Source organism: Ailuropoda melanoleuca, chromosome 19, assembly GCF_002007445.2.
Source record: "Ailuropoda melanoleuca isolate Jingjing chromosome 19, ASM200744v2, whole genome shotgun sequence".
In the NCBI taxonomy this organism is placed as follows: Eukaryota; Metazoa; Chordata; class Mammalia; order Carnivora; family Ursidae; genus Ailuropoda; species Ailuropoda melanoleuca.
Window position 1 is genome coordinate 15,942,623 of NC_048236.1, and position 21,842 is coordinate 15,964,464.

At 36.3% G+C, this 21,842-nt stretch overlaps 1 protein-coding gene across 9 annotated transcripts in view; it reads right to left on the reverse strand.

Annotated features, from left to right (window-relative positions):
* KHDRBS2 (KH RNA binding domain containing, signal transduction associated 2) overlaps positions 1-21,842 on the reverse strand; it is a 597,869-nt gene that overhangs the window by 323,078 nt on the left and 252,949 nt on the right. The window lies entirely within an intron of this gene.

A 21,842-nucleotide genomic window follows, 5' to 3' on the forward strand; every position in this document is an offset into this window, starting at 1 on the left:
AGGATATTGTTCCACAAGCTCACTAAACAAAACAATAGACAACGTTAGGTATGTTGATACCTAAGCTTTCTCAAAGCTTTAACATTTCATGACTCACTCTGTGACTTCCCTTCACAGTTATCCTCATCCTGCTACTGAGGACTTCAGTAGTAGAAAATGCCACTTTCCAAGTAGAGTATCTTCTAAGATACATTACAAGGAAAACTCTAAATTAAAAATGGAAACTATATATGTTACACTTTGAGCACCTACAATGAGTGTTTTATGCACATTATGTCATTTAATTTCATAGAATCCTTAGTCCTTATTGGAAGCAGCTGAAGGTAATGAAAAGTGAAAAAAAAAAAAAGATTTTGGAGTCAGGAAGACCTAAATTTGAATTAACAGCTCTGATATTTATTATCTATAGTGTAGAAGAAAGGCACTATTCTTTTTTTAAGATTTTATTTATTTATTTGAGAAAGAGAGAAAGACAGCCAGCGAGAGAGGGAACACAAGCAGGGGGAGTGGGAGAGGGAGAAGCAGGCTCCCAGCAGAGCAGGGAGCCCGATGTGGGGCTCAATCCCAGGACCCTGGGATCAGGCCCCGAGCCGAAGGCAGATGCTTAATGACTGAGCCACCCAGGCGCCCCACTAAATTTTTTTTGACACTTGGTTTCTTCATCTACAAAATAAGGAAACTCTAGGTCTCTCATGTAAAGCTGTAATGGACATAAATCCCAAGTACAGTGTCTGGCACACTAAAAACATTCAGAAAAAGTTAAAGATTTTTTTCTCAGAGGAGCTAAGTAACTTGGTTGCAATTATTCAGTGTATAAGAGATTTGAATTTAGTTGACCTGACTCTAAAGCGCACTCTTATGTTAATGGATGTTTTTTACAAACATTAAATTCACTTGAAAGAATACAATTATAAAAGTTTCAAATTAACTGTTTCTTTGATGTAAGCAAGAATACATTGGTTAGGGGTGCCTGGGTGGCACAGCAGTTGTGCGTCTGCCTTCGGCTCAGGGCGTGATCCCGGTGTTATGGGATCGAGCCCCACATCAGGCTCTTCTGCTATGAGCCTGCTTCTTCCTCTCCCACTCCCCCTGCTTGTGTTCCCTCTCTCGCTGGCTGTCTCTGTCGAATAAATAAATAAAATCTTTAAAAAAAATACATTGGTTGAATACTGGTTTACTTATTAAGTTAATTTAAATGTGTAACTTGAAGAGAATGTATATTTGAAAATTACTCTAGGCCAAAGAGCTCACGAGTCTTAGAAAGATAAGGAAAAAATAATATCACCCCATGTACTTCCTTGAATTTTAACTTACATATGGATCAGAAATTTATTGTCTACAGTATGTCACATGGACCATATATCATTGAAATACCACATATCATGATAGGTAACAGACCAGGTTCTGCTCATGCCAGGGTTAAAATCCCAGCTTTTCCAATTAATGGTGTAAAACATGGGCATGTGACCTTACTATTTCAGCCTTTGAATTCCTTCTCGTAAAATAATGATAGTAATAACAAAGTAAGCACTAATCAATTATGACTATTACTAAATATGCTAAATATCCAGGATTCAAAACAATATTCAAAATTCTATATAAATCGAAAGAGTTAAGGTATTCAAAAATCCCAATTATTCTCCCAGGAGCAGTTCTTTCAGTGACAGGAATTTAACAAAAAAAAAAAAATTGAAAACATATGATATAGAGTACATGCAAGTTTTATACTGTGGTTTTTACTTTAGCAATTATTTTTGTCATATTTTATCCTCAGAGTTATAATTTACTAGAGTGCTTTTTGCAGGCTTTTTCTTCTTAATGCCCCAGGGAACTTTCTTTTAACATAAATCTTCTTTAGAAATAAATAAGTCTATTGTCTGCACAGATTTCTCCATCAAGAAGTTCAAATAAACACACATTTATTATTTATACCTTGGCCTGAATGGGATTTGTCTGAATTGTCAACTTAAAAGCATTTTTAAATACACATATGTGGAAATTCTTTTATGCCAGTGCAAATTAGTTGTCCAAAATTTATCCACACAAAGGGTTTTTATACAAATGGATGCACATAAATACATGGTAGAGAAGCAATGGCTTGATCCTGAAGAGCGCCTCAGGTTTTTGTCACCTTCACTTGCAAATTGCTGTCCCCTTGTATTGAAAGTGGCAAGAACTCTTCCTGGTTGGAGCTCTCCATAGTCCAAATGGTCAGCTATGAGGAGGGAATGTTTTCTCTGCACACCCATTCTAACACTTCCTAGTTCCATGAAGGGTGAAGTACCAGAAATAGTGGAACCAAAGATGATCTTTTCTAAAGTAGGTCAGGATTTTAAAAGCTTAGAAGTGGGTAGTGCCAGAATATTCCTTATGCTTGAGTTTGGTAGTTGAGGGTTTAGAGGATATGAACCTCAATTCAGGGAAACAATCAAATCATACATTCTGTGTTACGTCAAGAATGGTCTAACTTCTCAAACTATGAAGGTGTGTTGTTTGAAACAGTGAGTGGAGTGTCTAGATACAATAAAAGGGTTCTTTCACTAGTCAAGGAAAAGAAAGCCATCAATCTTGACCAAATGGAATCTATAAGGTTAACAGGTCTTCCTCCTGAATTAACATATGAAAGACTTGTATCACCTTGTTTTATTCAAAAGTCACTTGCTTAGTAATTAGGATCCTCACAAACACTTGTGGGAATAGAACCATTTTGGGAACACAATTATCTGAACATGCTTCTCTAGCCTCTTCTTTTCCAAACCCAGCTGGATGTAAATGGGCTCCGTTCAGGGTCAGCAGAGGGAATTGTGAAGGGGATGTGAAAGCACTTGGAGCACAGTGTTGGATCCTGGTGGGGAGACACAGAAAGAGGGAGGGGATCCTGGGAAGAGTCTGTCCTCGGAGATCTGTGCACCTTGTTGGGGAAGGATATCAGAGTGTCATGGTTCTCCCTGACCTCGAGAGCTGAGAAGAAACCAAAAAGTAAGTTGGGCCTGCCTTGCCTTTGAGGCTGGGAGAAATCAAGAAAACCAGGGATCAGAGGCCCACTGGGGTGGGAATCCCTGTGTTTTCCACTCACTATTTAAAGAATGTCAGCACTAATTGATTTCAACAACCATATCTAAGTTGACAAATAAAAATAGCATACAATACTAGCAGCCATAGACAAGAAAATCAGGCAGAACATCTCAACATATGCTATTTGAACACATGCCAATTGACTTGCAGGAAGGGAAAGATGAACACTTGAATAAACACATTTTAGGAAGCAGCAAGGGAAATAAAATGCAGACACAAAAATTTTATGTTTTTAAAAGATGTGACTTCTAAGGTAAGAACAAATACAAATTAAAAAAAAAAAAAAAAGGCTTTTAAGAGGCTTACTTCTCCCTGTTCAAAATAAGAGATTTCCTTCCCTCCTTTTTGTCACAGCACTTACTTTAGAAAACTTGTGATGTTAAGTCCTCTTCTCTTTGAAATGGACATAAATCCTTTTGAAGACTATGTAGGCCTATTGTTAACTTTATTACCTAGAAATTTATTTCTCAAGGACTTGGAAGCCCTTTCTTTGAAATGTAAGCATCATGATAGATAACACCACTGTCTGCCCATTTCTGTGGGACTTAGAAGCCTAACTTTGGTGGGTGCCTTGCTCCAAGGTGCAAAACTACCTCCGAGTTGGGATGAAGCCAACTGGCTAACACTAATCACCCCAATAACCAGGTAAAGTTAGGATGAACTCTATGACAAATGGTACTCTCAAGACCTTTTACTTGAGGATGACTTATTGTTTATGCTGAGAACAAGTATGTAATGGGTTGAATCTACTTGGAAACATAAAAGAGTGAGACTTCGCTCTATCTTTGCAATCTCTGAGTGGATTGCCTGTGATGTCCATCACATTCTGGTTTAATGCTTATTCAATAATAAAAGAACTTTCTTTACTACTTTTGTGGAAAGGATTTCTGAGCTGGGAGAAGATTTTGTTTTAATTGTATTTCCCCAACACCCACTGAAACAAAATAACCGATGCTGTTGATACTTTGCCCATCTCCTCCTGTTATCTTCCTGCATCCAGCATTTATTTTTTTGCCAGAGGGCTTGCTCTGGACAGGAGGGAAAGCCCCATTTATGTATTTAGCAGGGAGAAAATGGCAGGGAATTAATCCCCTCTAGGAGCAGCTCTCAACTATTGACCAGGAGAGTTGGTTTATAAATACTCCAGCCTGCTTTATCCTTAGACAAGGTAATTAGCATGTTCTCTTTTCTCAGAGTACCTTAATGGGATAAGCTCACAGGCTGAACTTGTCTGAGAATGCACATTACACAGGTTTCTTTCATTTTCTTATTTTACTTCCTCACTTCTCCAGGAGGGTTTCCAGACATCTCTCTCCAAATAAACATTGCATAATTAAATCTTGCCACAGTATCTTTTCTAGGGGAACTCAAACCAAAAGTACATTACATTAAGGAGAGGGTGATTGAAATCAGAATTTGGGTCCAGAAAGATCAAATGCCAAGAAAAGTACATGAATAGATAAAGATCATTAAAGAAAAACAGAGAAATGGAGGATAGATCCAGGAAAGCTAGTATGTTAATAAAAGGAATTCCACAAGGAGAAAACAGAACAGGAGGAGGAAAAAAAAAACAAACAAATAAATAATAGAAGTAAATTTCCATAGTCTGCAGATGATAAAGGCTCACCTAGTTCCATCCTGGATTGAAAAGAAAAAGACCTAAATCTAAGGAGTACATGGAAGTAAAACCCCTGAATTTTAATGAAGACAAAAGTAAGCAAACAACAAAAAACTCTTGCAGGCCCCTAGAACTAGATTTACAAAGGGGAAAAATATAATTGGCAGTGGACTTCTCAATTACAGAATTTTGATTTTAGAAATAAGGATATGTTCACCAGTAACCCATGGTTATATGGTAAAATGCGTTTTACCGTGCACTGTGCTAGGTGTTTTATATGCATAATTTTATTTATTACGCCAGAAATAATAATAGAGTATTCAATAACCCTTCTCCAGCACTGACTGCAGAGTTCCCATGGCCATGGATGCTCATAATATAATAAGGTGATAATTATTATTTTATAAATTATGACATTCATTATGCTTTTCCAAGAAATACAATATTTAGACTACCCGGGATTAAGACCGCTGAAAAAATTTCACTAATGCAAAAAGACAAGCCTTATTTTCAAGAGGGCTCAGTAGTTTAGAATTCACGTGGACTTAAAAAGTTCTGAATATATGCCGGTTAAAGCAATAAGCAAGAGGCGCCTGGGTGGCTTAACCGGTTAAGCATCTGACTCTTGTTTTCAGCTCAGGTCATGATCTCAGGGTCATGAGACTGAGCCCCACATTGGGATCCGTGCTCAGTGGGGAGTCTTCTTGAGATTCTCTCTCTCCCTCTGCCTCACCCCTCACCCAGATCATCCACACTCTCTCTCAAATAAATACATAAATAAAATCTTAAAAAAAAAAGCAACAGGGACACCTGGGTGGCTCAGTTGGTTAAGCGTCTGCTGTGGCTCAGGTCATGATCCCTGGGTCCTGGGATCAAGCCCCCCATCAGGCTCTCTGCTCAGCAGGGAGTCTGCTTCTGCCCCTCCCACCACCTCCCTGCTTGTGCTCTCTGCTCTCTCTCTCTTTGTCTCTCTCTTCCTCTCTCAAATAAATAAATAAATAAAATATTTTTAAAAAGCAATAAGTGAAATAAAAGTTGTTTGGCAAGAACATGGGGAAAGATGGAGAATATTTCATAAATCACTTTATTTCATATGCTGATTCTCAGGGTACCTATATCCTGTTTTCCATTTCAAGAAGAGGCAGACTTAAAGATGAAAAGGCTTACTGAAGCCCAAGACTGGCATCTTTTGAATTTGGAATAGGGCCCAGGAAGAAAGGTGTGCTGAAAAGAAGCCCACGAACCAATGAAGAAGTGAAGACAACTTGTGAGCTAGGCAAGGGGATCTCAGTAGAGCCATCTTTACGCAGCTAGATACTGCCAGAATTGCTTCGGAGCCTCATGACGCTTGAAGGGACAAGCTGTCCCTGCCAACCGCTAATGGAAAAGCAAATACTAGTGAAGCCTAGTGGTCAGGGAGCAACAAACCAAATGCCTGGTTCTGAAAGAAAACTTAGAGATGGAATATCAGTTTTGGGGAGGACGAGACATGTCTGTAAGGGGATACAACAAGGAGATACTGAACAGCTTTGACCGAGGGTGGCTGAGCAACTCCAGCCGGAGAGGAGAAAACAAGAACAACAGCAAAAAGGCCACAAGGGTTTCTGAAGAAGTTCCCGTGGAGTCGTAGAGACGCTGCCCACTGGAAATGCAATGGCAGCAGACGGATCAATTTGGCCTCTGAAGATACGATATGGAAGACTTGACTTTGAACAAATGCATTATGCTGTTCATCAAGCACCAGACTGAGAAGCAAACACAATTAGGACCCATAAAGTGGCTAACCGCTGACTAGAATATACCTGGTACCAGTGTGAAAGGGCATCCAAATTTACAGCACAGATTCAAGGTCAATAAATGCCACAACAGAAGAATATTTATTGTTGCCACTTTTAGCTTTCTGAAGAAAGGGTTTCCGGATCATATTAGTTCCTGCTTACAACCTTCTGCTGATACCCTATTTACCTAAAATTCAACAATTGCAACATGGCATTGCAGACCTTTCTAACCTGGCTCTGGCTTAGCTCATCGGTTTCACCTTCCGGCATCCCCTTTGTAGGCACTATTTTCCAATCACTAAAAAACCCTCACCTTTCTCCGAAATCATCATCCTCTTTCAAATCCCGATGGACCTGTGTTTTTCTTGCAAGGTTCAGATCAAATATATTTATCTTGACTCCACACAGCCAGCAGTGCAGGAACAATGGCCCCATAGAATCTCAACAGTAACATCTCAATAATATTATATAGTAAATATTCAGTATCATATTACTAATACTGATTGAATCCTCCATCAGAATATTTTGTTCCATGGATCCTTTAAACACGGAGTATGTTTTTCTGTAGGCATCTTTTTGTGTGTGTCTGTGTGTGTGTGTCTGTGTGTGTGTGTGTCTGTGTGTGTGTGTCTGTGTATGTGTCTGTATGTGTGTGTCTGTGTAGTGTGTGTGTGTGTGTGTGTGTGAGAGAGAGAGAGAGAGGGAGAGAGAGGGAAGGGGCGTGGGTAGATGAGGGCAGCACGTACTTAAGTGATGCTTCTTAGATCCCATCTAAATGTTAATAAGATATATAATCTCTATATACTTTTGTATTAATTGTTTTAATCAAATGAACACTTAAGCTTTCTGTTACATGGATAACAAATACCTCCCAGGGGAATGAGGGACAGGAATTTGATCTTCTGGATATTGTACTATCTTACCACATGTTCCTTTTCCTTTTCTGTCCTTCATTCTGTCTTAGCAAAAATATATTCGGTAACGTCTCAGAGGAAAGTGGTCGTAAGTGAAAGTTAATTTTATAAACATATTTTTTTCTGAAAAGTTCATCTCTACTTTGTTCTTACAGACTGACAGAATGGTCCATCAGTGCTAGAAAATACAAATCCAGCACCACAGACACCCAAAACACGTTAAGGGTTAGAGCATATGGGAGAAAGGGTGTCCTCACACCCTTCTGTAACTAACTTTCAAGCACAATTGTTTACCAGGAATCTGAACTTGGACATGTGTATCATGTCCAAGCCACTACAAAATTTCTCTTGTGTGTGCAAAGCCCTACTGCAAAACTTTTTTTCTTAAAATTTGTGAAATCACTTTTTTGGAGAAGGAAGAGCTATGGACCCGGACTTGGGCTCCTCCTCACACTTTATATTTGCTGGTGCATCTCTTGCCTCATCTCATCCAGAAAAGATCTTTTCCGGGAAGGAACTCCTCCCTTACTAACACTGACACGTGTTATTTTCATGCTATTATCTGAAGATCTTTCATCACCACCTACCTATGTTTAAATGAGCTTTAGATTCCCTCTTTTATCACCCCAGGGCAACAAACATCTTTGGATGCTGCATAAACAGAAGAGAAAATTAGAATCATAGTAGTTTAAAGAACGAGGGTTTGTCCTATAACACTGATAAGATAATGTGTATAAAAATATGAAGAGAGTTTGCAAAGTTTTAATCCAGTCTCTTCTTAGCATGGCCCCCTCCTGCCATTGTTACTCCAACAGCACGTGTATCTCTGACAGTGGCACTCAGCAGTGACAGATACGTCCAGAGAGCACAGGTCAAGGACAGGAGGGCTATGACTGCCTTCCACTCCTCCAACCACAAAAAACCACATACATTGTTTTTTGAAGTGAGAGTATATATTCAACTCTCTTGCTGCCCTGGTGCTAACATTGCTACTTAAGATTCTGGGGGGAGAGGGGAAGAAAGAAAAAACATACAATGACTATCCACAATGTGCTAGAACTGTACTAAGAATTTATTCACTTATGATCTACTTAAGCCTCACAGTGGGCTAATATTATCTGCATTTTGACTTTTAAGGAAACAAAGGATTCTTTGAATAAGCCAGACAAAATTTTAGAAAATGAACTGACTTGTCAAAACATTTGGCTCACTGATAACTGTTAAGCCCACACTGATAATTATATCTTATCCCATATCACAACAATAAGTAAGGCAAGCCTGAGGCTAGATTCTGACCTCTAGGGTGTTTTGCTGTTTACCTCCCAGCCAGCTACTGGAGGAACAAGCTAGCAGGAAGGCAATGGCTTTCAGGGAACAAGAAACTTCTTAGTGTCCTGAAGGAAAATTACCAGGTAAGTTACAAGTTCCTGCTCTGAGCGGTCATAGGAATATTAATAAGACTTCTAATAAGGAATTCTAACGAGGCCTTAATTTTCAAGAATTCTTCACTCTGCAAAGAGGAGTTTTCCAAGGGTATAGCCACCCCTATCTTAAAGATCCTGTTTAGGACTTTAGGACAAGGGATTGATAGTGAATTACTTTTATTCTAGATACTGCCTCTGGTAAAAAGGAAATCTAATCATTCTCCTTTCAAAACAAACTGATTTTTTCTAAAAAATAAGCATCTGGAAAGATTGCAGTGATAGTTGCGCTCTAAATAATTCCTAACATATATGTTAATTTACCTAGTAAACATTTAAAATGCATCTTCATGAAACAACACTGCTATACGAGTTTTCCGGGTAGACTCTGACCTTAGAGCGCTCATTGCCGAGGTGGAGAGATAAAGCATCTATACGAAATAATTCTGGTAAGTGATAGAAGTCAGAAGAAAAGTTATGTGAGTTTACTCCTGGGCATATGTATTCATTCACCAATATTTACTGAGCCCCTTTGCTGCAGGAGCACAGTTCCAATGAAGGACACAGTGGGAACCAAGGCCTGTCTGCTCACTGAGCTCACATTTTAGTGGAAGAAGTCAAATAATGAAAGATGTAAGAATCATATATATATATGTGTGTGTGTGTGTGTGTGTGTGTGTATATAAAGACACACAAATATATGCTATATATATATTACATTATTATATACACACACAATATATAAGTGTGATATATATTATAAGTGCTATATATTATAAGTGCTATATAATATATGTATTATAAATGTAATATATACATTATAAGTGCTATAAATGAAAACAAAAGACAAGGGTGGGAGAACAAGGAGGGAAGAGAATTATCTGGATAGGGTGAGTTCAAGGGGCTTCTCTGAGCTTAGTGCTGAGTAATGAGAAGGTGCTTGCCTGCATAGAGTAGAAGGGAGGGTCAGTAGGCAGTATCGTGGGCCAAGTAAAGAATGAGCGAAAACGCCTTCAGGCAGGAAAATTTTGGCATGTGTGAGGAGCAAAAAGAAAGCCAGTGTTGCTTAAACATAGAGAATAAAGTGCAAAGTGGAGGCAAATGCGATGTGAAGTGGAATACACAAACAACTAACATAGAGCTTTGTAGAGCATGGTAAAAACTAAAAGCAGGAGAGAGATTTTTGAAGTGCATATGTACATGTTGTCTCTTTGGGGGAGGGGAGGCTTTGTCCTTGAATTTTGTGAGAGTAGTCAGATACAATGGACAGTTAGAATTAATTGAAAAAGAAGATTGGAATGGTGGTAATTGTTCAGTTTTGAAAGGGTAAAATTGTTAGTATCTCAAAATATTAGAAAAAGAGTAATTCGAACTCAAAGTGACTATTTTTGCTTTACTTTTCAACACACTTAATGTCTACTTTCATAATCTACAGAGTATTATGGAAGAGGTGTTGGTTCAGCTGGGCTTTCAGGAGGGCTGGGATTTGCAAATGACAAGGGAGTCACTTGAGAAGAAGCACTATCATGATTGCAATCTCATTTCCCTGTTTGCCTTGGGAGAGACCAGGTTTGCAACATTGTCTTTGCCCAATGGTTAATAGAAAGTTCTTTCATCTCAAAAGTGTTCAGGTTTAGACAGTAACTTAGATGGTCAGCCTTAATCACCAGCATGGGCACAGAGGCAGGAAAGCACACATTTGCGTCAGGAAGGGCAAAAACTCCTGCCAAGGCTCGCCAGGTGAGTGTGCAAGGAGTGCAACAAGATGTCATGTGTTAGAGGCTGAATCTGAATGTAGAGGTCCTGTAGGAATCACTGGGAAATTGGACTTTAATTCTCTAACCTAAGGGGATATGTGAGGAGGGTAATGCTAATTAGCACCATGGTGCACAGGAAGGGAATCAGCAGGCAATTTACAAAATTCTGTATCTGTCTTGTGTTAAGTTGACTCACCACCACTTTCCCCACCAATTATCTATCTGTGAGTAGGGAGATGCCTTAAATTCATGTCTTCCAAACTCTCCTAGTACATTGGCCTTTAGCAATCGCTTCATTTGAAACAAAAAAACCTGCTATTTGTGAAAGATACATTAGTCTATAGATGTCCATCAATGCATTCTAGTTTAAGATACTTAGAGGTTGCCTAATAATATTGGTTAAAAAAGAAAGGAGACAAAGGAATTGAGCACAAGTATAACTATTTCTGGGGATATGATACCTCAATTGGCTATGTAAACAGTTTTTTAAAGATCACTTTTAAAAGCAATACTATCATGTTTAATCTGCTTATAAGACAGATGTTAAAAATGTTTTAATGCCTTATAAAATGGTATCTGTGATTTGGGATGAATTTTCAATTAGAGATTCAGAAAGTTCTGTCACAAGTAATTTACATGAGAATGAAAATGATGTGCTAAGAAAAGCTTATAGATGACCCCCAAATTGGCTAGTGAAGATGCTGATGTCAAGACTCTGATAAGACACTATATATATGAAACGAGTAGGAAAAATCACTATTTAAATATATCTCTGTATCCAATTTAGTTTTATGCTATAAGTGGATATTTGGCTATTGTATCTATTTTCCTAAATGTCTTTATATTCAGGTTTGCTAAAAATCTCCACACACTAACCCCCTCTGGCTTCTTATTAGAAAACTATTCTCTTGATATTTTGAATTGTATTATATCAAAGAATGGTTGGTAGACCACAAAATGGAAATGTTTTCCCTTTGAAAAAGTAACTTTTTCCAATCCAAGTGACACCTATTTCTTATAAAGTTCTCTAAATTGAGTTGAAATCTAGAAATTAAACTTCTATCCACTACTTATTTTTACTCTCTTGAGTCACATAGAACTTTAGTATCTCTTCAGGGTGCCTGAGTTGGTTAAGCAACTGGCTCTTGATTTCGGCTCAGGTCATGATCTCTGGGTGGTGAGATCAGCCCCCATCAGGCTCAGGTTGGGCGTGGAGCCTACCTAAGATTCTCTTTCTCCCTCTCTGTCTGCACCCCTGTCCCCGCACCCTGCCATGTGCTCTCAAAAAAACAAAAAAACAAACAAAACAAACAAAAAAAACCACTTTAGTATCTCTTCATTATGATAGTCTTTTAATCTTAAAGTAAATAAACATGCACACTTTTCTTTTTTTTTTTTTGAGAAACAGCACAAGCAGGCCAGGATAGGGAGGCGCACAGAGGGAATCTTAAGCAGGCTCCATGTGCCTTCTGGAGCTGAATGCAGGTCTCAATCTCACCACCCTGAGATCATGACCAGAGCTGAAATCAAGAGTCAGATGCTTAACCAACTGAGCTACCCAGGCGCCCCAGTACACACATATTTTTAAGCCAAAACATCTCCATCATTTGTTTTCTAAGCTTAACAATGTTTCTGTGCCTGTCACTATCCTAGATTCATTCTGATGAATTCTAGTTTGCTAATATTCCTCTTAAACTATATCTTTTAAAACTCTCTACATTTTTTTTTTTTGTATTATTTTATCACAGCAGAGAGAAACTAATTATCATCCTATTGGTCCTGGATGAAAAGGTCCATAAATATCAGCTCAGATAGGCTGGGCCACCCTTGACTCCTCTTGAACTGGTAGTTGACAGACACCTCCAGAACTATCGCACATGTATAGCTGAATGTTCAGAAGTAATACCACTGACGGTTTGAAATTAGCTGTTAAAATATTTGATTGAAAGAATCTGTCAAATGCAGTACCTCATTCAAGTGTATCCATACCTGTTTGTCCCAAACATTTCATCCAAGTTCTCTTTCTTGCAAATTTCGTGAGCATGATATTGACATTCCCATCTAAATCCACTGGTAAAATTATCTTGCCTCAATTTAGGACCTTCCTCCAATTTAACACCAATCTATTAAATTAGCACTTTGAGGGTTCAACTTGCTATGAATCCTTCTAATCCTCAATCAAGCCCTTTTGGGTATAATTAGAGACAACATATAGCACTGACTCTGGAGGATGCTTTCTCAAAGCTTTCTCCCAACTAACTCCCAACCCCGGTTATATGTTCTTTTCCTAAGCTCTAATGACATTTAGTTGCCATGACCCAAAGATGAAGAGTACTCTTCCACAAGACATGCATAGTATCAGACAGGAGACGAATGACTACAGCACATTCAGGAGGCATTAGGTGTTTCAAAAACTGCCTGTGAAAAATGCTTTGGACACAGAAATCAGAGCCTAAAATCATCTAGAATCAATATGTTTGGTTTACTAAAGTTTGACAAAGTAACTCAAACAGTTTGAAGCTGTAGTAATCATAATTCATTTTAAAACTAAATTATAGCTGTAAATTAACTTCAGTTTAATTAATGTGCATACAGTGGCACTAGAAATGAAGTATAGTTTCTCTTCAATATATTAAACTCAAAACCTGAATAAAGGAGACCCACTGAAAACATTAAAGCATTCTAAAAGGCCATGATTAAAGTAAAAATTCATTAAAGCGGTTTAACTGAGGCAATTTTAATGAGTGAAAAGTAATTGGATTAATTCAATGAATAAGTATTTCAAAGAACTATTTTGTAATCATACTTCATTGACAAAATTTTACCCATAATATATTTGTTGCTGTTCCTTATGCTCCTGAAAGGAGTCTAGTCAAAAATTTCTGGAAGGCACCCAATTCCCTCTAGCAAAAATATATTTTTTGTTTTAAATAATACTTAATTTCCTCTCTATTTTATGAATAAAACCAAGTGGGCCAAACATGCCAAATTTGACAAGGGTTTCTTTCCCAGAATGGAAAATTAATTTCTTTGATGACTTTTATTTTCTGAGGTCATGGTATTAAACCAAATTACATTTATAGAAATTCGAGAAAACATTGTTTTGGTCATCTTTACTGTCATATTGTTCAATGTACTTGGTTTGTGTGTCTTTTTTTTTTTTTAAGATTTTATTTATTTGACAGAGAGAGACAGCCAGTGAGAGAGGGAACACAAGCAGGGAGAGTGGGAGAGGAAGAAGTAGGCTCCCAGCATAGGAGCCTGATGTGGGGCTCAATCCCAGGACTCCAGGATCACGTCCTGAGCCGAAGGCAGATGCCCAACGACTGCACCACCCAGGCGCCCTGGTTTGTGTGTCTTACCTTTTGTCTCATGCTTTCCAAATTCATGCCAAGAATTAAACAAGCCACCTTGGTTCTAAAGGAAATAAAAATTTAGGTGCCGTTTGAAATTAATTTGTAGACTACAGGATAAAATCGACGTCCTTTTCCTCCACTTGACATCTCCAACGCAAAACTCACCTCAAAATCATACCAATCGCTATTTACTCATGTAAGTATAGTTTTATCCTTTCTTTAGATATAAACATATATGCACATGTTTATTTTTTAACTATATCTAACCAGCCATAGACTTAGTCATTTTTCCAAAATCTAGATTTCTTTTTTTTTTTTAAGATTTTATTTATTTATTTGACAGAGAGAGAGCACAAGCAGGGGGAGCAGCAGAGGGTGAAGTAGGCTCCCCACTGAGCAGGGAGCCTGATGCAGGGCTTGATCTCAGGACCCTGAGATCATGACCTGAGCCGAATGGCAGATGCTTAACCAACTGAGCCACCCAGGCGCTCCAAAATCTGTTTCTTTGACTGCATCTTCTCATTTATTTTCTTTCTGAACTTCTAACATTTATGCATCTGTACTGACTAAAATTCTTTCTTGCTCTAAGGCAAATTATAGATCAATTTGAAAGTATTTATTAATTAAAAAAAACAACCTAAACTTATACCTAGTACGTGACTGGGCTCATTCACATTAGGGTAAATGGTCACCAATTTCCAGAGTTACCTTTTCCATTACATCGAGATCAATCACCTTCTAGCCAAATAAATGTATTTTTAAATAACTTTTTTTAAGAGCCTCTAGAAATGCAATATTTCCTTTCTGTATTAGCAAACAAGGAATCTCATAAAAAATTCCAATTAAATGGGCATAGCTACTGAAATTGACATTTATTATGTTAATACTTATGTGTAAATCTCTTCTGTAAATTAAAATGTGGTCAAGCATTATTATTATGAGCAACAATGTTGATATAACTTAAAGATGTTTTCCCTATGCCCCCTTCCTGTTCTCTCGACGCATATTTCATTTATGGACCCAAAAGAATGACCCCTCTTGAATCTCACAATTAGTTCCTAAGTGCTTAAAATTACAAAATTTTTTTTTAGTTATTCCACATGATTTTTTCAGTCAACTTAATTCAAATAAGAAAATAAATCATCAGCCCAAGAAGGTTTTGGTAATACTAAAACAAACTGAATTTTAAAGTCACTTAAGGACAATATGCTTACTAAATCATGTAAAGTTATATTTTCTTCTTTGAGTTTTTTTCCATCCCTCAAACTCGCTGTGGTGTCTAGTTGACAAAAACTTTATATTAATAAACTAGAAAGCATTATATCTTCATTATCAAAAGCAAAAGCAAAATTAAAGATTAAGTGTTCTTTATATTATGGTGAAAATCAAAGGACATTAAACAAATTATTTTCTTGTTAATAACAAACACAGAAACAAGATAAACATTGATAAAACTATAGCTGAGCCCAAATGGAGAGCTGATATAAGTTGTAGTAGAGGTAAGATGTATATAAAAGCTAGAAAGAATTAAAATATCTAGAAAGGAAGTAGGTTTTAATCCTCACTAAAAATATATGATCTATGATTCTAAGGTTTATAAGAATTTTGTTCAATACTATCGAGTCATTCTGTAGCATGGCTTCTGTGCAAATTAATACTTTAAACTATCTTTTAATAAGTAAATGCATCTTTGGACCTAATGATTTGATTCATAATAATTTGCATTTATAGCAGCTATGCTTGCGAAATGAGATATCCAACTTTGAAAGTCCAATTTTATAGGCAGAAATACTGAATGCTAAGAATTAAAAATTGAAAAAAATGGTGCCATTTTTTAAAGTGGTAGAACTTATGGATTTATAATAAATAAAGAACTTAAGATTTATAATAAATCTTTAAATCCAGTAGGATTTACAACAAAAAATGAAAATAAGAAAATAAATGTGGACTAATGTGTTTAAAGTGCAGGTCTTCGGCCACTGGTTTGTCAAACTGCAGGTCAAGACCCATTACAGGTAAATGATGTTATTTTATGGGGTTTCAACTGACACTTAAAAAAGCGAAATAGAATAAAAAAAAACAGAGTAATAATATCAGAGAGCATGTTGTATATTAAGGTTTGATAAGGAAGTACACACACATACACACATCTCGTAAGTTATCATCTGATAAAACTTTTGTTCCAATTACACGTTATTGTAGTAGTTTCTATTGCTGCTGTAACATATTACCACAAATTTAGTGGCTTAAGACAATACAAATTTACTTTCTTATAGTTCTTGAGCTCATAAGTCTAAATCAATGTATTGGCAGGCCTATATTCCTTCTGGACACTTCAGGGGAGAAACTTTTTTTTTTCTTTCCCAGTTTCCATTCCTTGGCTTGTGGCTCCTCCTTCCTCCTTTAAAGCTGATCTCCAACCTCTGATTCGACCTTCACATCTCATTCCATCTTTACCTTTACTTTTTCTAACTCTGATTTCCCTATCTTCCTCTTAGAAAGACATTTGTGATTAGATTGGTCCCCATGGATATGCAGCATATCTCTACTTCTTAAGATCCTTAAATTAATTACATCTGCAAAGTCTCTTTTGCCATGTAAGTAAGGTTAACATTCTTACAGGTTCCAGGAGTAAGACATGGACAACTTTAGAAGGCAATATTCAGCCTGTCACAATCCACAATCGTGTGTGTGCTTGTGCTTCTGTGCGCCAAGTCGTGATGTAAAACATACTTCTTACTGTGAATTCTGGCTTAAAAATATCAGAAAAACTCCTTTAGATCCAGTGACAGCACACACGGAGCAAAAAATGCTACCATCTTCTCAGTTACAGAGCATAGTAAACATCACTCATTGATCTTAGATTTTTTTTTCCTGCTAAGCTCAAATCCAACCTCAGAATCTTCTCAACATGGATTCCAACAAAATATCAGTTGATTAGACTTGGAATATAAGTGCAAACCTTTCAACCATCCCTCATAATCACCCCGTTGGTAGAAGAATGAGCAACAACAGGCTCAGGAATTAAACTGGAAGACTACTTAATACAAACTTAGTATGGAATAATAGGAGGACAGGAAAGAGAGATAAAAGTATCAAATCAAGCATCATACAGATTCGTGAGATTTAATCAGTGTCCTTGTAAATGATCCATTATAGACATAACAATTTTCACTGATTCAAAATTGGGAAAGCATGGTCCTTCAATAGCAAAAATAAAAATGAGTTTTGCTATTATGAAAACCTGTTAAGTTGTCTAAAGTTCTGCAGAAACATGTTCAATTGACATACAAAGAAATAAATTTAAAACAAATTGTCAACAGGAATATTGGTTGGAAAAGTAACAACATTTATATATGAAGAATGATGTATGGTGTTTGAGACGGAGGCCTTCTTTTTTGCATCAGTCACAGTATCACTGGAGGAGCTTATGGTGTTTTGGTTTCCTTACTTGAGAAGGACAATTTAAATGATTACTGAAATGTAAAAGCAGATGAGCAACTCAAGGGCAAAGTCCTTAAAGAACATGCAAATTAGGTTTCAGCCTAATTAGTGGAGTTAATGGGTCAGTAATTTCTGGTTTAAAGTTTAAAAACCATCAAATATGCCAAGAGTTTTATCAGCTAGGTAACACACTATTTTCCATGAATGGAGGATCACTAAGGAAATTATTTCTTAAGTTAATGGTATAAAATTGAAACAAATGATTGTAAAATCATTTGTTTTGCTTTTTTTGGTTTTTTTTTTTTTTTTTTTTTTTTTAAATNTTTTTTACATACTGGGGCTCCACTTACTGTAACGCTATGGTTAGAAACACTGAATATATTGGAAAAATTAAAATATTTTCCAAAAACATTACTTTTGAGGGAGTAGTATAAAAATGCAAACTTGAAATTGCCCAGGTTGGAAAAAAATTACAGAAAGCCAAGATTTACAACAATAGCAAGAAAGCAAGCTTCCGTGAGAGTAGAATGGATAGTAGTCTTAATAAGATTAAATTTTTGACAGTTGGTAAATACACTGACTTCAGAATGTTAATGCAAGTCATTCATAGATTTTGCTTCCATTACCTTTTCGATGTGTTGACTACCGGGAGAGTAATTTGGCCTTTGGACAAGGAACGACCAAGGGGATCTGTGCAAACGTTAATGACATATACAGAAGATGAACTAAAATGACACCAGGGTGAACAAATCTCAGGGGTGAAAAGCTATTGGATTTTGTTTCGAATTTCTTTGTGCTTACTACTGACACACCTATTTCACACTGAGTTTGAAGAGAGGCAGATTATCTGGCATGGCTTTTACTGAAAGGTTATTTGAAAGAAGCTAGTGAACTTGCAAAGCAGATCAAAGAGAAAATTAAATTTGAGCACATTACGGCACTGTACTCACTTTAGATGAAGCACAGGAGATGTAATGCTCCCTGATCTCTGCAAGGCCTTTACCGAATAGTTACAACGTTCTCCTTGAGTAATCAGACAGAGAAGGCTATTGAAACCACTCAGTTTTGCTATTAAGTTTCCTTTATGGGCATTATGAACCATAGTCACCACAGCGGTTTTTTCTTTTAATTCAGATGAAGGTGTTTGATATTTTTCTTCATGAGTCTCCAAAATTTTCTATTACTAAAGATGGATCATGTGTGAAAGGCGATAGGATTATACTGGATGTGAGTGCTTTTCTTGGTACATTGCTACTGCTAAAAACTATGGATAAAGTAAGAGCTAAGCTTTTTTTTTTTTTTTTTTTTTTTTTTTTTTTTTTTTTNTTTTTTTTTTTTTTTTAGTATCTGTTATTCACCTGGTGTTGGGGGACTTTTCTGATGTCTCTTCAAATCTACTAATGAAATGTCATAATACTAATCTTTTCTACCATTTCTATATACAATAACTATATTAATAATACTTATAAAAGCATAATTTCCTCTTTTATATAAGCATCCTACTGCTTTAACCTATTATGTACTGCATTTATTATTTTGTTTTAAAATAATTTATCTGAAAATTTAAATTATAACATATAATTCATCAATATAAAATCATTAAAATTGTTTTAAAATTCCATTGATTCAATAAAAATTACAAAGAATGTAATATAAATGACTATCATTAAAAACGCATTTAATTTATGTTCTTTTTCTGTAATTATACTTCAGTCACAAATGTCATAACACAAAGAAAATACAGTACAGGTCAAATTTCTTATAATTCAATTTTCTATTAATTTTATTTCCTATATATTAAATTGAAACATGAGATTCTATAACATAATTTTAAGATAATAACTCTTACACAAGTTGGAAAACTGAGACAATTAAGATTTCATAATTCCTGCACTTTAACAGCACCATTTTGAGAATTTAGTATATTTACTACTTCCCACCATCTACTTACATGCAGAAATTTTCATAGATAAACCTAATGTATATAAAATATTATTCCTTTTCTTTTTGGCTAAATTACACATATTTTTCAACTGATTTTCTAACTTCTTTTCCTTTGTATGTAGTCATAATTCAAATTAAGACAATAGTCCTTGCCTATCTTAATATTGTCTCCAAGTGGTGGCTTCCTCCAAATATTTGTGAAATACGTTTTAATTTATCAAATATATTAAAATATAAAAACAAAGAATAACAAAACAGAATTACATTTAAAAAGAAATTGCCCAATAGTTTTTTTGGGGGGAGGGGAAGGGCAGAGGGAGAGAGAGAATCTTAAGCAAGCTCCACACCCAGCGCAGAGCCCAACATGGGGCTTGATCTCATGACCATGAGATCATGACCTGAGCTAAAATAAAGAGTCAGTTGCTTAACCAACTGAGCCACCCAGGTGTTCCATAAATTACCCAATAGTTTTAGTAGGTGACTATTCTTATCCATCATATTTTCATTTTAAATAGTATTCGGATGATAGAACTCTACTAACTCAGATGATATGAAGAATAACATATTAAATTGACCTAAAATTCCACCCTGCAGAGAATAAGTTTCTCCAGATGTTATTGGGGAATAAAATAATAAGCATTCTGGTAGTTTCACTAAGCTACCATTTATTAGTATTGATTATATAATACAACATTCATGGTACTAGCCCTATTCTCCTCCTACTTAACCTTTTTTTAATAAAAAATTATATGTAAATTAAAGTTTTTCATGTAACTATAGCAATAGAAGTAACAGAGAACACTGATTTTAAACCTTGTTTTATTATGCCTCACAGATACTCTGTTTTTTACAAATTGAAGGTCTGTGGTAACTCTGCATTCAGAAAGTCTATTGGAGCCATTTTTCCAACATGATTAGTTCGCTCTGTGTTTCTGTGTTACATTTTGATTATATTTGTTATGGTGATCTGTGATCAGTGATCTTTGGTGTTACTATTGTAATTGCCTTGGGTCACCGTGAACCATGTCCATATCAAGATGGCAAGCTTGATCAATAGATGTTGTACGTGTTCTGACTGCTTCACTGACCAGCCATTCTCCAGGCTCTCTCCCTCTCCTTGGGCCTCCCTATTCTCTGAAACACAGCAATGTTGAAATTAGGCCAATTAAAGTGGCCTCTAAGTGTTCAAGAGAAAGGAAGTAACTGCAGATGTGGTGACAATGGCAAAATAACTAGAACTAGAAGTGGAGACTGAAGATGGGACTGCAGCTCATGATCAAACCTGAACGGATGAAGAGCTGCTTCTTACGGATGAGCAAAGAAAAGTGGTTTCTTGAGGTGCAGTCTACTCCTGGTGAAGACGGTTGACAACAAAGTATTTAGAGTATCACGTAAACTTAATTGGTAAAGCACCAGCAGAGTTTGAGAGAATTGACTTCGATTTTGAAGGAAGTTCTACTGTGGGCAAAATGCTGTCAGAAAGCATCACACGCTACAGAGAAATTGTTCATGAAAGGATAAGTCAATCGATGCGGCAAACTTCATTATTGTCTTATTTTAGGAAATTGCCACCGCCACCGCAACCTTCAGCAAACACCACCCTGATTGGTCAGTCACCATGAACATAAAGGCAAGATGCTTTACCAGCAAAAACATTATGACTCTCCGAAAGTTCAGGTGATGGGTAGTACTTTTTATCGATAAAGTATTTTTAAATAAGATATGTACATTATTCTTCAGATGTAATATTACTGCATACTATAGACTACACTATAGTGTAAACATAACTTCTATATGCACTGGGGAACTGAAAAATTCATGTCACTTTACTGTAATATTTGCCTTATTGCAGTGGTCTAGAACCAAACTGACGCTATCTCTGAGGACGCCTACAAATGCAATATGGAAGAAATAGTTGAAAACTATTCTTGAAAAGAAATGATGTTAGGAAAACTCAACAGCAACATACAAAAGAGGGAAAAGAGAGCACTATTTTACACCATACACAAAAACTAACTCAGAATGGATTAAGGATTTGAATGTAATATTTGAATGTAAGCTTTGAATGTAAACCATAAAATTCCTAGAAGGAACAAGCAGTAAGCTCCTTAACATCCGTTTTGATGATGATTTTTTGGAAGGACTCTAAAAGCAAAGCTAGCAAATGAAAAAATAATCTGGCAACCCTAACATGACGCTTATAAGAAACCCAACCAAAACACAAGGATGTGATAACATTGAAAGAAAAAGAGGGTGGAAGAAGTTGTAACAGGCAATATTAACCACAATAAAACTTATATAAATATAAGACAAAATAGAGGTTGCTTCCTTGATATGATAGGCTAGTTCTTTGCTGCCATTTCTTTGAGCCACGGGAGCTTGGAAGCCTTCTCAGTAAGAAAGCTACAAACTCACAATTCTTTTCCCTTATGGTTGCAAATTTTGAGAATTAATTATCTTTCAGGTTCTCCTTATTTTTTAACAAACCTTCCAGTGCCTTTAAATCTTTCTTTTTTATTATTTTGTCCAGATTTT